This window comes from Thermobia domestica, chromosome 5, assembly GCF_964235325.1.
Source record: "Thermobia domestica chromosome 5, izTheDome1.hap1.1, whole genome shotgun sequence".
NCBI lineage: Eukaryota > Metazoa > Arthropoda > Insecta > Zygentoma > Lepismatidae > Thermobia > Thermobia domestica.
In genome coordinates this window covers 26,485,552-26,503,120 of record NC_137458.1, presented here as the reverse complement: position 1 = coordinate 26,503,120, position 17,569 = coordinate 26,485,552, and the positions used below count along the sequence as shown (strand labels likewise).

General features: G+C 35.1%; 1 long non-coding RNA gene across 1 annotated transcript in view; it reads right to left on the bottom strand.

Annotated features, from left to right (window-relative positions):
- The window catches only part of LOC145685800 (uncharacterized), a 56,219-nt gene that overhangs the window by 22,517 nt on the left and 16,133 nt on the right, over window positions 1-17,569 (bottom strand). Inside the window, exons 2-3 of the long non-coding RNA XR_014131484.1 lie at window positions 14,795-15,072; window positions 4,923-5,080 (exon numbers count right to left, since the gene is read on the bottom strand). This is a non-coding gene — a long non-coding RNA (uncharacterized LOC145685800). The remainder of the gene's footprint in view (window positions 1-4,922; window positions 5,081-14,794; window positions 15,073-17,569) is intronic.

The following is a 17,569-nucleotide window of genomic DNA, read 5'->3' as shown; positions in this document are numbered from 1 at the left end:
TTTCAAAACACGTTTTCTGACAACACTATATGTACTGTACTGGATAAGTTATAAATGTTGGGAAAATATGTTGCCTTTATTTTTCCACGTACCGTAGTTACAAATTTTTCCATTATGGCTGTATTATCCTTGTGTTGTTCACTCTGCAGCGGTCGGCAGTTTGTCAGCTGTTGTCTCAGTGCGAACATTGTTTCCTCTGTTTTGAGCATTTGCGTATTACAGTGCGAGAGTCGATTGTTATGGCGAGTAAGCGTAAAGAAGACAAGCTAGACGCTCTAAAGCGTTTAGATAATGATTAAAGTGTGACTAAATTGGCCACAGAGTTAAATGTTGGCAAAGCTACAATTTGAGTGAAGAAAAAACCGTGCAAAGCTTGAACAATATTTAAAAAATAAAAGTATCAATGAAAAAAAAAACTGTTTAACGAAAGTTTATTTTGTTTTTTACGAAAACATGCATCCATTTTCATCCTCTTTGTTATTAACTTCCTAAAATTGCGTATTTTTGCCACAATAAATAAATAAATAAATAAATAAAAATTTTCCTCCCGGACTTGTTCGGAATACCGGAACTTCACTGTACTTAAATTGAAGACTGTATCTTAGTTCTTAAAGAAAAACTGAAAGACATTCACGAACAACATTCCATGAGTTTGCTTTAAAGAAAAAAACACGCAGTACTGGTACTTCCAACTGTGCCTATTTCCTCTTAGTGACTGCTCTAAGTGGTTTCTCGGTGTAAAGTCTCCCGTTTTACTTGCACCATTAAGTTCGTTGATAACACGAATATAATCTTCGATCTTCTTGCTGGTTCAATGACAAGCATGCCTTTGGTGTACGGTGTCTCTGGTTCGATTCGTGGTGTAAGAGTCCAGACATTTGAATGAATTACGGTAGTTCGAATTCTACCTTTGATTTACGTCTCATGTAGCATCAGTGCTTTTTTTACGATGAAGCAAAGAACAGAAATATTTTCCTAATGAATTATAATCGTTTTATCTTGTTGTGCAACTTCAAGCTTACTGAAAAAAGGAAAGTAGTAAGCTGTACCCATTCTGTGCATGCAAGAAAGGAAGCGAAAAAAGTGGTCATAGCGCACTGTGTAGTAATTCCTTCTATTTTCTGATCTACTTCGAAAACTTAAGGAGACTGGTGTTGCAGATGTTAGCCAGGTAATATACTCTTGACATAGCCTGTTATACTGGATGTGCAACGGGAAAGAGTCAAAATTTGTTGAGTTGATTAACGTGGAATCCGCTTCACATGAACTCCCGCCAAGAATCGAACCCGGATCTCTCACGCCAAAGGTGCGTATACTAACCGCTTGGCCACGAAGGAGCTCTTAGTCAAAATTTGTACAACTCCATTTGTAACAAATTATCTTTGTGTTATTCTGGATAAATATAAAATATGGTGTTAATGAACTAAGCCAACAAACTGAAGGAAGCCATTCCTCAAGAAAAAGTAGTTCATATAGGCATTGGGAAAAGTACAATGTACACATCGAGATTATATTATAAGAGTCTTTGTATTATCTATTATCTCAAACGAGTGTACATAGTTTTAGAGCTAGGATTGTCCAAAATGCAAAAATCAACACACGCTATTTTGAACATACGGAGCTTGGTGTAAAAAGAAAAAAAAAAAAAAAAAAGATTTCTTCAATGTGCAATATATGCGTAGAAGATTCCCTAAGGACAAAATTTCAGTCATACTCCTAGCAGAATTATGGAAGACGACCAGGACGTTAAAATGGGTTTAAATTATGCTCTTTAACAAACATGAACTTTTCTTTATTTTGATGTAAAGAATCACCTCTTTCACTTTGTCGACATAGTTCAATAACACCAGGGGCGGAGCTATGGAGGAGCATTGCCCCAACTTTTTGACAAAAAATAAAAAATGCTACGTATAAGATAATAAAAATTCCACGGTTGTTCTGAAGGTCTGTCCCCCAGCAGAGAATTTCTAACTCCACTTATGATTAACACCCTGTATATATTCGCTCGGCAAAATCGTTTTGGTGCAGATTTACAATAGGTAGATATGAAAATGGTGAATAAGTTGGTTTTTGGCTATGTAATGTACTTGGCAGTAAAAAGTTAATATTTCACGAATTTGAGTGTGCAACTCTATAAAAAAAAAAAAAAAAGTTTAGGGTATGTAATCCACTTTTTACCCTTCAGAAACACGTTCTAAGGTAATGTAAGTTTGCAGTCCTAAAATGGGATAGTGTGGGTTTGGTGACTCCGCCCACATATTGAGGCTACTAGTACAATAAGCTTTTCAAATTGGCGTGGGAGAGCTGGGTACGAATCCTGGCGAGAATTCATGTTGCTCGGATTCCACGTTAATTAGTAGGTCCCGTCTCATATAGCCTCTGTACTGAAAGGAACGTTAAACTCAAAATCAACTCAACTGAACTCAAGCCTTTCAAAATTATTTTAGGCTACATCATTTCTTTCGTACTTTTTTAATGTGGCCTTCTTAAAATAGGCCACACCTCCATGTTACATCAGTAGCACCCATATTTTCAATCTGTACGTGGTAATTTAGGCATGAGGCTGTAAAATGAGACAGCAGACTCTCTGCAAGTTCACTCAAGCACACAATTCTACCAAATGGAAATTTATAGGTAAAATACGATATGAAACATTTTTTCTCAAAGAATGAGAGTGTAAATGTAATTACTGTCAGCACACAGCATGTTGAAATGAGGTAGTATGTTTAGTACAAGGGTCCAGAAGCACGTAAAAACACAAAATTTACAGGCGAAATGAATGATGCAAGTACTTAGACGTAACATAACGTAACTAAACTAACCTAATATTGGTAGAAATAAGCGAAATACTATCATTTTTTGGAAAATTGTGCGGGACCCCTACACTAATATAACATAAACTAACATAACCTACCCTAAACTAAGCGAATGTGAACAGAAATTACCAAAATTGTAACATTTTTTAGAGAAAATAGCTGGACCCCTTCTGCTAAACATAGGCCGAAATGAGTTTTGAGTGATAGTGGATGTATTGTGCTCTTCCCGTATCCACGTTTCTGCATATACCTCCTGTCGATGACGCGCCTGCTCCCTACGGACGACCCCCTCGCCTAGCATGGGCCTCCCTGCTGTGCTCCAGTCCTGATTCGGTTTGATAGCATTTTTGCTTTTTATAGGCTACCTAGCAAAAAGTATCTATACTGGGCCCTCCTTAAATCAATCTGCAAGTTCTGCTAATGGAGCTCTTCATTTAATGCATGCTCTGCTAATAGAAATACAAAGTTCGGTAACTATTTACTCTGGGCAAGGCAATGATATACTATCAATACATATTTTTGCCGAGCGAGCATCAGCGAGTGAAGGCGGGTTGTTTTCTGCCTTTCCTTCTTGGGAACTGTAACTATAACTGCGGGAACCGGTTCAGATTCATTGCTTATTCACTGCCTTGCCTAAAGCAAAGACTTGCCCAAAGTTCTAACCAGACCTGAAAATGTAAGATATGTGTCAAAATTTGGTAGAACTTTGAAATCAAATGAAATGAAATATTTGAGTTTTACGTCCCACGATTATGCCGGTTAGGCTAAAGGAGACGGTGATTATGAGAAATGAATGAAATGGTGGAATGAAGTGGGAGGAAACGGGAGAACCCCGAGAAAACCCACGCACAAAGTGTTTGTCCACCACAAAGTTCACTTGGCGGGAGCAGGGTTTGAACCCGGGACCCCATGCACCAGAGGTGAACGCTCTACCACTGAGCCACCGTGGCTCCACTTTGGTAGAACTGTCTGCTCAAATCATGTACTCTGCAAATTATGTCAAGAAAAATAAGACATTTATTTTAATTTGCGTGTTGTAAATGTGCATGTAGTTTTTGTTATACTGCATAATTTTCGAAGTTACTTTTGTTTAAGTGACGCAGTGAAAACTGTTTAATAAACTAAAAGCTACTAAAGGTTATTGCACTACGAAAACGCAATGTATTTCTATTATTCAACTTGTGCAGAGAGAATTGTGCTTATTACAAGGAATTATGCTATGTATGTATTAAAAATTCTCTATTATGCTTTGCATATAGCACAATACTATACTATAGTAAACCATAAACACGCTTATTTAATTAGAGAATTCATAGTACGCTCAGTGCTCGTTTTTTGTTTAATATTCCGGTGATCTAGTTCTGTCACAGAACTTCTGAGAGTCGAATTGAAATCACGGAATCAAAACCAAGAGTGATTTGTGACGTCAGAACACTCAACCAATCAGAATAGAGTAATGTGGATTCTCGGGCGTAAAAAAAAAATATGCGGGCGGGACTATCTGGGGACCTGACAGTCAAAATATTCTTTTCTTTTCTTTCGTTACAGTATGCAGAAAACGCATTATTGGTATTATTAATGTTACCTATTAATTTACAGTCCAAACATTAAAGCTGAATGAATTTCCTTCTACCTAGCATGGGGGATATACGGAACCAAAAATGCATTTAAATCGCACGAGAAAAATGCACCTTGACAGAAATGGAACAGGGACTGTCCATAAAATCTGAAACAACAGCGAGATTTAACAGTCGAGAGTTTGAATATATTTTTAGGTCTTTCTGCAACTATGGTTCAGACCGGATGGATGGATGGTGATTGATGGAATGGAAGATGGGGGGAAAGAAACGGGAGAACTCCTAGAAACCCCACGCACATAGTGTTGTCCACAATCCCACATGGCACGAGCTGAGACCAATCCGGGGTCTCCACGCACCAGAGGTGAGCCATTTGAAGTATATATCCTACACTTTTAAAAATGTTAAAATTTCATGATACTTATAGGGGAACCCTGATTTGAAACTCGCTACACACAGACAATCCATCGGTGAGGCCTTCCTTACAGAGTATTAGAAGCCTATAACTGAAAGCATCCTGAATACTCACCTAATAGAATATCCATCAATTTCAGGTGCCTGAGAGGTGTGCTTGTGCTTGCCTGTCCAGTTAAATTGAAGTGCAAAATTATTGCAGAATAGCTTTTTCAATATTCTTCGTACGAAGTGTTGTACCTTTCTTCCTCCTACAAGGCTCAGTTGTAGCCCCTGCAATAAAAACACGTAGACATTTAGAGCGAAATTTGACGTAGATCACATGTAGAAGCATACCATTTGAAATATATATGAAAAATCCGAGTAAAATTGCGTAATATTCGCTGCCAGGAATAATTCAAATCGTACGTATTAATTGTCTATGTACAAGGACACAATCAAGAGATGAAGGCACACACAATTTCGAACAAAGTTGCCCTCGGATGACATGAAGATAAATATGTTCGTTCTCTTGACCTTCAGCACGTAATGCAGCTACAAGGTGCTTAAATTCTGTTTAATGGTTTCCAAAATGCAACCTACTTTTACACACTTAACTGACTGCATAACCTACTTATGCATTTAATGCATGCACTTAATGTGTGTTCCAATGCGCTGCTCGAAAGTTTTTTCAAGGACATACCTACTTTTCCGAAGAACCAACTATCACTTACATGTCACATGCAAAAATTTCTCAGCGGTAAAACATCATCAGTGAATTTCTGAGAGAACTTTACATGAAATTGGTGTCTCCAAGACCTATTGCACTTTGGAGAAATAAAGTGGAATCCAATATGAGAGACGTTATGTTTAATATGATTTACAGATGTACAGCTTGAGCTCATGCAGGGTGTCTACTAAAATTCCAAAATGAAGTATCGTCACTCTTCGTGACCTTTTCTTTACCAAACCATAACATTTGGTAACATTGTCAAGAGCGTATTTGGGTGCAAATTAGGCCGAATTTTCATGCATGCGATAGAAGCGTGTTTTTCTTGAGATTTGATAGTGTCTAAATCCGACCATATACATTTTTGGTGGTGAATTTGGACATTTTATAGAACAAAATTTTTAAATCTGTACTTATATTTGTACAGATAAAAAGACCGTGACAAAAAAGCTAAATTTCGTGACTGTCATAACCGTTTTCGGATTTCGTGACTGATAGACACCCTGTCATGTATATAGTTCATTTGGTCACATTTATGGCCTCACTTGTTTTAAAGAAATTAAATTGGTGGGTCCGAGCTTTCCAGTAATTGTGTAGATGAAAAAAGCTGTAAACCATAGCTATACATAGTATCGTAGCGCCATTTTGAACTTTTCAATATACTTTAATATGTACTATTTCGAACTTAATTTATTTAAGGTCTCTCAGCAACTTCGGTTTAAACCGATGAATCTTGATGGGATGATTGTTGGAATGAAACAAGAGAACCCGAGAGATGAACACGCGCACGTTGTCTGCCCCTCAAAGTCAACATGACACGAGCTAGAATTGAGCCGGGGCTTGACGCAGCAGAAGTGTGTGTGTGGCGGTATTTTGGTTACTTCATACTGGATGCGTTCCGCTACTTTCACTATTAAAATGTAGGCGGGTGGGTGAGTGATAAGATAGTGCTTTTATGCCGGTACTTATTTTATCTTTAGTAGCTAGGAACTTTACCGTCATAATAGCCTTGCACTATTGTTTACCTTGCGGGTCCTCCCAGCTACACCCCGACCGGATCCACCATGCAATAGTGCCGTCTTTATTGCATACCGAACCCGCACACAGATACACCTAGAGGCGCCCACAAAAGTTAACCTGTCACAACCATCACTTCCAACCTACTAAACCCAGAATTCGGAGACCAGAATGTGTTTGTGTCATCCAGTGTAAGGGCATAATATTAAGCTGTATGCACAACGTTAACACTACATATTAAATTACACGTATGAACGGAACTTAGTGTTACTTGCTTGCTTAAAATGTTTTGTTTTCATGCATACAGGAAATCAACAAAAATACAAAGATATCATGCATAACTAGAAATTTATATATGTGTTTCAATTATACATTGCCAAACACTAATAGCAATTATTATTATTTTGATCGTGCGATATTATATTTAATTGAGGCCCTTCGGAACAACACGCGGTTCCCGTTCGCGTAATTTTTTTAAGGGAAAAACCCTTTCAACAACCACTTATCTGTTTTAAAAGTTTTAGTCCATCCTCTTCTCAAAAAGTTACACTGTTCCAATGTTTTCTTTCTATCTATAACATTTCTTTTTCATTGAGATTTACTTATATAAAATTATCAATTTTCTTGATCACAAATTAATTATATCGAAGCACTAACGAGGAAGGTCCATAAACCGTGAGAGTTGAATTTTGATGAAAATTTGTGACAAGATTCAGTTCGAGTTGCTAAGTAACGTAGTAATAGTCACTCGATGCGCAAACGCTTCGTTGAGCTGCTACACCGACGCCATCTTGAAATCCAGTAGGCAATGTCCAAGAATACCCTTTTGGCACAAAAATGAAAAAAGCTTTTGATAGATCTGATTTCAGTATTGTAAACCAAGATAGAATATGTATATGTGGGAGTACTTCCAGTGCATGATCGCCATCTTGAAAGGCGCCATATTGAATCGCAGTCAAATATGATAAATAGCAAGGGGGTCATTTGGGGTATCAAATAGCACTGGAATTTTCTCCTGAATCCATTTCCGTAACCAAAATTTAGATATCTGTTTTCACTTCAGTGTTCAGAGCTCTCTCGCTCACAGGACATATAAAAACTGAGCAGGTGAAATTTGTTATGAAATGCGGTCGTGCGAACACTTGCAGGGTTTTAACTGATGTAGTAGTAGTCACGTGATCTACAATGACCACTATACCAATCAGATCTTGAGACTACTGAGATAAATCGTTAATTAAATTGAAATGCCTGTAGTGAAAAATGGAATAGCAGCACTGTAACAAATTATACCTATTTAGTGTGCGCTATATATATATGAGTCTCTGTGTGTTGCTATTATGCATAACATTTAAATGCCGTAATATAAGTTAGGTGCAACGGCACATATGACTTTACAAGAATATGTACTGAAGTTATTAGAAAATTAATAGAAATATTATTAGAAAAATAATATAAAATGGTGCACATAAGCAAATATTAACCTACTAACCTTTTGCTCTTCAGCTGTGATGATGGAGATGTGGAGCATGTGCAGCATGGAGGATGTGCAGCACCATGAAGCAGTGCAAACACTTAACAAATGCACTTTCGTCACAACTTTCATGACCACAGACACTATTTTCTACTAGTCTCCAGAACATTTGTAAATGATCCAACTATTGCTCCTGTTACGGTACCCACATATCTGCCATGCATAGGCAAGCATGTCCTTCAGGAGTGACGTACAAAATTGATGATACACAATAGAATGCATTTTCTTTATGAAAATTCTGCCATATAACTTGTACACCGAACAAGTGAACACCTGCTACAATTAGTTATTTATCACAGTTTTGATATGAAAACTAGTCTTGCACTTGTTATAAGCAAGTGTTTTATCGTTAAAGGTGGAAAGATGCAGATATTTAATTATTTAATATTGAAGGAAGAAGCAAGAAAGAGGCTTGTTTTATGGATTGCAACTTGGTATTGAATCTTGTAATAATTTTTATTGCGATCTATTCTTAGCAGGTGTGTATGCATTTTCTTATCACTAATACCAGAACAGACACAAGAAAAGTGAATTCTAAGGTTCCAGGTGTGTCTTCTAAGAATTGGCTGTGAACTGATGATTTAAATCCCCTTCATTGTTCAATGCGGCATCAAAAATCGATTGTATTTAGACAAACTGGCAATAAGCACATTAAATCATTTTAACTTCGTAATATACACGGTAAATTATATGTAGTCAAGTATGAGTATTGAGAAAGAACGCAATATTCTGTAACAATGAGTGTCTTTGCGTAAGGTTTCAAGATTGAAGAAGAAAACTTACACTCTATAATGGACCAAGTAAAATTGCTTAAAATAGATTTTTGGTTTGATACAGTTCAACGTCCCACACTTATGCCTGCTAAGCTAAAGGCGACGTGGACCTACTGATTATAGTTGAATCCGAACCATTTTGGTCGTTCAACTAATATGCACCAGTTTGTATCATGTTTCTAATATATATCCGAACAATCCCTTTGGTATTCTCTGCTCGTCAGTACTATTATGCATGTGCTTCATCGACAAGCAGTCTATTCCATCACACTTTGAAATAGGTGTAGCTTGTAGCATGCTGCTATTACATTTTTCACTACAGGCATTTCAATTTAATTAACGACTTCTCTTACTAGTCTCAAGATCTGATTGGTATAGTGGCTATTGTACTGCATTAACTACTGCAATAGTTAAAATCCTGCAAGTACTCGCACGACCGTGTTTCATAGCATAAGTCTAACTCGCACAGTTATTATGTGTTCCTGTGGTTAAGAGAGCACTTAACTCTGAAGTGAAAACAGATATGTAAACTTTGGTTGCGGAAATGGATTCAGAAGAAAATTCCAATGCTATTTGATACCCCACATGACCCCCTTGCTATTTATCATATTTAACGGCGATTCAATATGGCGCCTTTCAAAATAGCGATCATGCACTGGAAGTACTCCTACATATAGATGCTCTACCTTGGTTTACAATACTGAAATCAGATCTATTAAAAGCTTTTTCATTTTTGTGTCAAAAGGGTATTATTGGACATTACCTACTGGATTTCAAGATGGCGTCGGTGTAGTAGCTCAACGAAGCGTTTGCGCATCGAGTGACTATTACTACGTTACTTAGCAACTTGAACTGAATATTGTGACAAATTTTCATCAAAATTCAACTCTCACGGTTTATGGACCTTCCTCGTAAGTCATTCTTGCTCTTACACATTTGACGTCTTCGTGTAGAATGAATGCACTGTCACCAGTACCTTCTCACAAAGGTGCTCCCAGCCACCAACACAACGCAATGGATAACGTTATAGTTAAAATAGCCATGAAGCACTGTGGTTAAGAATGCAGGGTAAATTTTGTAACCATATTTGTAGAAGCGAAAGGATTTTCTGCGTCGCGAAGACGCACACATACATATACACTTTTGTCTGTTTGCGAAGAGAAATTTCTCAGAGCTGCCTTTGTACGAGGTTTACTTGAAAAGTTATTTTTTAAGTAATAATAAATGAGTTATCCTTTAATGTTATATAGGCGCACGACAAGACGTATGTTTTGAAGGAATTGAAAAATAAACAGAACCCTGCACCACTGTTCACTTCACTGCACTAGTGTATGAGACACTTAAACAATTTTTCAAAATCATTTATTCATTGGTCTTTAAAGGGTTAATCCATGGTCTAATTGGATGACGTATAAAATTTTTAAAGTTCACTCGGAAATACGACTAAAAACGCAGGGGCCATTTTTGAACGATTTTCGGAACTTACGAGGCCCATAAATTCTTTTAATATCTTTTTTTCTTTTCCTTTTTTTTGTTTATAATGGTAAACATTAATATTCACTAATAGTTTTCATTCACGTTATTTCCTACATAGCATGATATCATAAATTTAATATACTATTACTTTTATTTAATCTTATTCGAAAATATTTAGTATTATTTAACATTATATAATGTTATTTAGTATGCACTAACCCAAAAACTTAAAATAATTATTAATGCATTACAAAATTACAATACTACAGCACTATTACATAACACAATTGCTTATATAACATTTAACTCTATTGTACTTAGCTTTTTTTCAAATATCCACTATACAACGAATAATGCTTTTCCATGATATTCATGAAACGAAATTATTTCAATGCACTATTTGAAAAACTAAAATTAGCATAACTACATGTATATATTTCACTATTTCGTAACTAAATGAAACCTTTATCAATGAAACAATATCATATTTCAAAATATTCTCAATTAAAATTAACCAACATAAATAGCATAGTACTAATACTACACGAAAATATACAAATCAAATTGGAATAAAAACAAGTAAACATTTTCAAAATATTAAACAAATCATCACACAACTACAACAACACTAATTAATCATAATACTCTACATTTATTACATTCCGGTTAGACATTAACCAGAAATGGACCGACCAGTGGATGGTTTGTCAGACCATTACACTTTTGTAGTGCCTGCCCTCCTAAATTTGGAAGATACTACCCACATTATTATTATTATCTATTTCCCGTCCCTGAGGTGAGGTTTAAAGATAGAATAAAAGGTTAATATTAAAAAGAATATTGAAGGGTATAATACGAAAATAACCTACTCCTGGCTTTAAACAAATATAAAATTACCCAAAATGGGAGGGAATCTCATCTGATGCCTTGGCTAGCCATTTGTCATATTATTCCTTATTCAATAAAAGGCTTCGGCCGTCCGGAAGTCACATAGTGGGTCACGAATGCCTACTAACGCCAAAACGATATATAAACATATCGAAATGTATTTACGCTCTTTCTTTATTTTTTTTTATTTTATCTCAACTTACTAAGTTTAGGGTTTACAAGATGCTTTAGTGTAAATGACAAAGCGTAACTGGAACAATTAAGTTCATCTGTTAAATATTTCAAATATTTATCACATTCTATCAATCTTTTCACTAACTTTTTGATATTTCCGTTTCGACTCTTGTCAGAATTAAATACAGACAAATCTACTTTCATAACATCACTAAAATTCACATGAATTGTTGTTTCAGGTTCACACGAATCTACATTTAGACGATTGGGAGTTATGGACTCTAATTCCTTTTCTTGTACATGTTTTTTGGCAAGTTCTAACCAAAGTTGTCTAGTTTTTGAAGCTCGTTTCCAAACTTTCATACGATCTAGTGAATGAGTTCCTAATGGTTCACCAGTCAGTGGGTCTATCAGTTCAAACACCTTATCTGTAACCTTTTGTTTACAAAGTAAAGGACCATTGTACGAATGTAAAAACTTGCTAATTTTCTTATCTACAGCTGAACTAAGATGACTTTGAAGCAAAAAAACCAAATAATTTTCTTTTATAACATATTTACCTTCTTGTGTTTTATTATATTTTTCATTTCTTTTCCTGATGTCTTCTTTTCTACGAAAATCGGCCATTATAAGTCTATTTTTCCAATTTGGAGGTTCATTTTCATCATATTGATCTTTTATAACTATTCCGAAATGCCGAAATACAGGATATTGGGTTTTACATTGAGATGAAGACTTACAAAGACTGGACTTACTCCTAAACTGCTACACACAGAATATTTTAGTAAAATTACAATTTGGGTATATACTTCTCCCACGTTACATGGTTATCATTACACAACAATTTAAACAATCGATTAGTTTCTCTATGAATCCTCTCCGCCACAGAACTCTTTGGATAATACTGACTAACATAATGGATTTTAATCCCATATTCTTTCATTTTTCCTTGAACTTACTAGAAATAAAACAACTACCATTATCCACTAAGACAGACAACGGAACACCCAAAAGTGGAAAATAATATTGTTCTAGACATTTTAAAACACATCTCGCAGTTGCATTTCTCATAGGAAACATTACATAATATCTACAAAAACATGTAACACTGAAAAAGCAAACTTAATTCCATTCTGAGAAGCTGGATACGGCCCTAAAATGTCAAAAGAAAGCATATCTCGTATGTTCTTTACTGCTACAGTCTGCAAAGGTTTAGCCGGAGGTGATGTTTCAGCTTTTGTTAACTTACAATCCGTACAGTCGCTTATGAAATCAATAACGTCTGTTTTTAATGACTTCCAATAGCACACTTCTTTAATAGATGCAATTGTTTTTTCAGCACCAAAATGACCTTGTTCATGAAAATACTTAACAATTTCGGGAACCATGGAAGGAGATATAAAAATTTTCCAAGAGTCTGGAAAAAGATAATTTCTACTCAAAAAACATCATTATTTAACTTGTAAAAATTTTCAATGTTCCCATTTTTCACTTCTGCATAAGGGTCATTGGGATTACGCAAGAACTTAATTCTTTTTTTATACTCTGAACATTCTTGTTGTTTGACTCTCAATTCCTAGCCAGCAAGATTTCCGAAACATGATGACAAAACCTCAAATTTATTAATTTCATGTTCTTCAACTTTTGTTTGTAATATTACCCGTGAGAGAGCATCACCCGCCTGATTATTTTTAGCCTTAATATAAATTATTTCTACCTCGAATCCTTGAATTTCAATGCTCCATCTCGCTAAACGTGAATTACAATTTCTTATGTTTGTAAACAAGTCATAAAAGCTACAGACCCATTTAAGTATCTGAAAGGAACACGTGTAAATTGATACATTTTGCCGTTCCAGTAAAAGGCTGTGTAAGGTCTACATTTATCAGAAAGCCTGACTTGCAAGTAGGATCCAACAAAATCAAGACAACTAACAAATTGAACACCTTGAAATTTTTACAATAGGTCATCAATTTTGTTTGCTTTTAACTGTTTAAGTTTTACATGCTTATTCGGAGGTCAAATCGACTACGGTACGTAATTTTGAAGTATTCTTTTTTGCTACACATAACAACGGATGAGCGTGAATAGACACACACTCTTCTACAACTCCGTTTTTAAGCCATTCTTTTATTCGTTTTTCTATGTTATCTTTAAATTTAAATGGTAAGGGATATTGTTCTTAACAATAACTTTGTCAGTGTCAACTTCAAAAGTGTATTCAAAACGATTACATTTACCTGGCACATCACTGAACACACATCTATGTTTAATTAACAAATTATAAAGTTGTTGTTTTTGTTGGTCATTAAGATCAACAATTTCATTTACTTTTTCTTTAATGTCACATACAGAAGGAAAATGTTCAGTTTCTGGACTATTATTTTCTACTAAAATTCCTGTGATTTTGTACATACCATGAGATTCTTTTATTTCATTTTCAATATCGCTAATCTGTTTTCCATACAGCTCATACAAAAATTTTGCTTCCTGTACTAAATCGAAATATAAATCTTTCAAAGATTCATTATTTACAACTGGATTTTGGTATCTTTCACGTAAATGCACATATATTTTATCTCTTTCATTAATTTCGTTTAACCATTCAGTCATATATTGTTGTTTTTCCTTAAGCAAATTCTTTGCTACGGGACATTTACTTCCTAAAGGGTGGCTAACATCTTCAGGCTCACTTTCACAAGAAATTTCTGAATCATCAAAATTAGTGACTTTTACATTGTTTACTAACTCAAACTTACATTCATACTCAAACTTAAGTGGCCATACATTAATTAGTAGCACAGATATTTTCTTCCCGATTATTAGAGACAAGTTTTGAGGTATTCAAGGTGTAAATGACAACTTTTCCTCAAACGTGAGCGTGTTCCATATCTTCGAAAGCTCGCAAGATTTCATGTACAATAAACTTCATTTCAGCTTAATATAGACCAACTAACAGCACTGTTAACCCCTTAACTGTTTATGGCGTATATATACTCCATAACGGATGCTACTTTGCTCTGTGTAGTTTTCTTGCAAAAGTCGCTACCACACTGAGTAGTTTTGCAATCGCTTAGTTCGCAAAGAAATGGTTCTGGTGTTTATCCTGAGATGTATCGTTCTTCTTCTTCTTGCTATACTACAACTACAACTACTTCTATTACTACTACTGCTGCTGCTGCTATTACTACAAATAATAACGATGGGAGTATTATTAGTAATAGTATTAGTAGTTGTTATAATAATAAAGTGGAGTAAAGTTCACAACTGTGCTTGCTGCGGTCGTTATGTAATGTTGTTACTAGTACTACTACTAATAGCTCAGCTGAAAAGTTTACAAACAAAGAATAAGGATTGCGTAAAACTAATTGTATTTACAATTATGAGATGATTTCTGTATGAAAAAAATGTAAACTTACCAGAATCTGCTCATTGTCCGGTGATAGTTGTAACCACTCTTCTACTCTATTAATGTCTTCCACAGTTTTACAAGGTAGTTTTATGTATACAGGGAAAGATCTAGTAGCCTCTCGTTTGGGAGCAAAATTTTCTATAATAGTTTTCTGCTGCTCGCTCACTTCTTCCAGCTTTCTTTGAATTTTTCCAAGACAGCGGGAAATCACTGCCAAATAGTTTTCGTCGAATTCGAAATGCCTTTCATTTGAGCTATGATCAACAGCTAATGAACTTTCTTCACCTAAAATTAAAATGCGATAAAAATAGTGGTCGGAATGCAATTAGAAAATACAGACTAACTCACAAGATGAGAGCACAGTTTGGAAATATTGTTGTCGAATCAGTCTTCCAGTAGTCGTACTTCAGCATTAGTGTTTTATTAAAGCCCTGGCGCGCACTGCCAAGACAAAATAGCGAAAATCGTCCAAAACTTAGCCACACATATTAGCACTTTTTACACCAGATATTCTCTCCACCACTTTTCGAAGTGGAAAAAACCAGATGCGGTATGTTCTATTTCGATTTTGACTTGACATACCGGCTAGCTCTCTTGTAAAACGAATATGGAATTTAGCAGTGCAGTAGATCCCCAGAATATAATACCATATTTCAATTTAGAATGAAAAGGTCCAAAATAAGTTGTGAGTAGAACATGCTGACTGACTACTTCGTAAAAGCTTTAACATGTAACAGGTTTGAGCCAATTTACTAGATAATTTTTGAATGTGATTTTTCCAATCTAATGTATCTGACACCCAAAGACCAAGAAATTTGATATCCGACACGCAATTCAACGTTTTGCCGTTAATTGTTACACAAGGGTGTTTTCTTATCTCGTTTTTTACTACGTGAAAGCACATGCACGAAGACTTTGTTGTGTTTAGTATTAGTTTATTTCTATACATCCAGTCACTGACGGCAGACATGGTGGGATCTACTGCATTACGTAACTCAACGTAAGTTTCTCCAGTTACTAATATATTTGTATCGTCAGCATACAGAACAATTCTAGCAGAGTCTAAACATTGTGGCAAATCATTTATATATATATATTAAAAATAGAAGGGGGCCTGAGATGGAACCTTGAGGAACTCCAAATTTTAACTCTTTGTTATCTTAATGACATTTGCTTACTCCCTGAGTGTTTCGAGTTTGACAGTTAATTTCAACAATTTGCCTTCTGTTGGATATATACGATTTAAACCACTCATAAGCATTTCCCCTAATACCATAATCTTGCAATTTTTAAAGTAAAATTTGATGATCAATTGTATTAAAAGCTTTGCTAAGATCAAGAAATATGCCGGTTGTATATTTCTTAGCGTTTATTGAATTTAAAGCAGAATAGAGAAAGGAGTAAAGAGCAGTTTCAGTAGACTTATTTGATCTAAAGCCATTTTGAGCAGAAGATGTTAAGTTAAAATTATTTGGAAGACTAACTTGTCTTATATACATAAGTTTTTCAAAAAGTTTAGAGAAGGTAGACAGACATGATATTGGTCTATAGTTCGATGTAAGATCTTTCTTGCCACTTTTATATAAGGGCTTAACAACTGCTAGCTTCAATGCCACAGGAAAAAACGCCATTACTAAATGAGTTATTTATTATAAATCATAAGATATCAGCAATTTTATAAGAGCATTGCTTTAGAATTTTATCAGGAACTTCATCATATCCTGAAGAACTCTTTTTTGTGAGTTTCAGTGTAGTATTTAATATTTCCTGACTAGTTACTGGGTGTAAGAACAATGATTTTTCGAAAATATCGTTGTGTCTACTAGCGTATTGTTTGCTAGATAGATTATTGTTCGCGTTATTAGTGATAAGCTTTTCCACGTTATTCGTGAAGTAATCATTAAAAGCATTTGCAATTTCAGTCGGATTTTTAACAATTTTATTTTGACAAGAAATGCTAGTTATCTTAGAGGAGGGTTTTCGTTCCCCAGATTCTTCCCGAATAATTTGCCATGTAGCTTTCATTTTATTGGAAGCTTTCCCAATGTAAGTATCATTCTCTAACATTTTTGCCTGTTTTATGACCTTATGTAAAACTCGTCTGTACATTTTGCGGTATCTTTTAAACACGGGAGTACGGCAACGTCGGGATAGTTGATGTAAATAGCGCATTTTTCTAGAGAAACCTTTATTCCAAAAGTCTTCCACTTCGAACTGACATTTACCGATTTATTTGTCTTAAATTTTTGTTTAGGAAAAGCAATATTAAAATAATGATTAAATATACATAAAAAGGAATTAAATTGGTCGTTAACATTACATTCAATATAAACATCTTCCCACGACTGAGTTTTCAACAAGTATCTGAAATATTCCACGTTAATGGGTATAAATAAAGGCCGTTCAGGCCATTCCACGCCCACGTTTGTATTCTTATTAATTATTTCTGTGGACAAATAAAGAAGTTGAGCATTATGATCAGAATAGCCTAGGTTCAGTACATCAACATGAGATACGAAATCATCACGTGAAATTATAATTTGGTCAAGAGCAGAGATTCTTGTTTTGCCTATTCTGGTAGGAGTATTTACGATAGGTTTCAGATTAAATGATGTGCAGAGCGAAATGAGATCTTCTTTTTCTTTGCTATTATTTAGTAAAAAATCAATATTAATATCACCACAAATTACTAACGACTTTTTAGAGGACGAGAATTCCGATATAAGCCTTTCTAATTTATTCAAAAAGTCATTGACATTACTGTCTGGCGTGCGACAAGGAC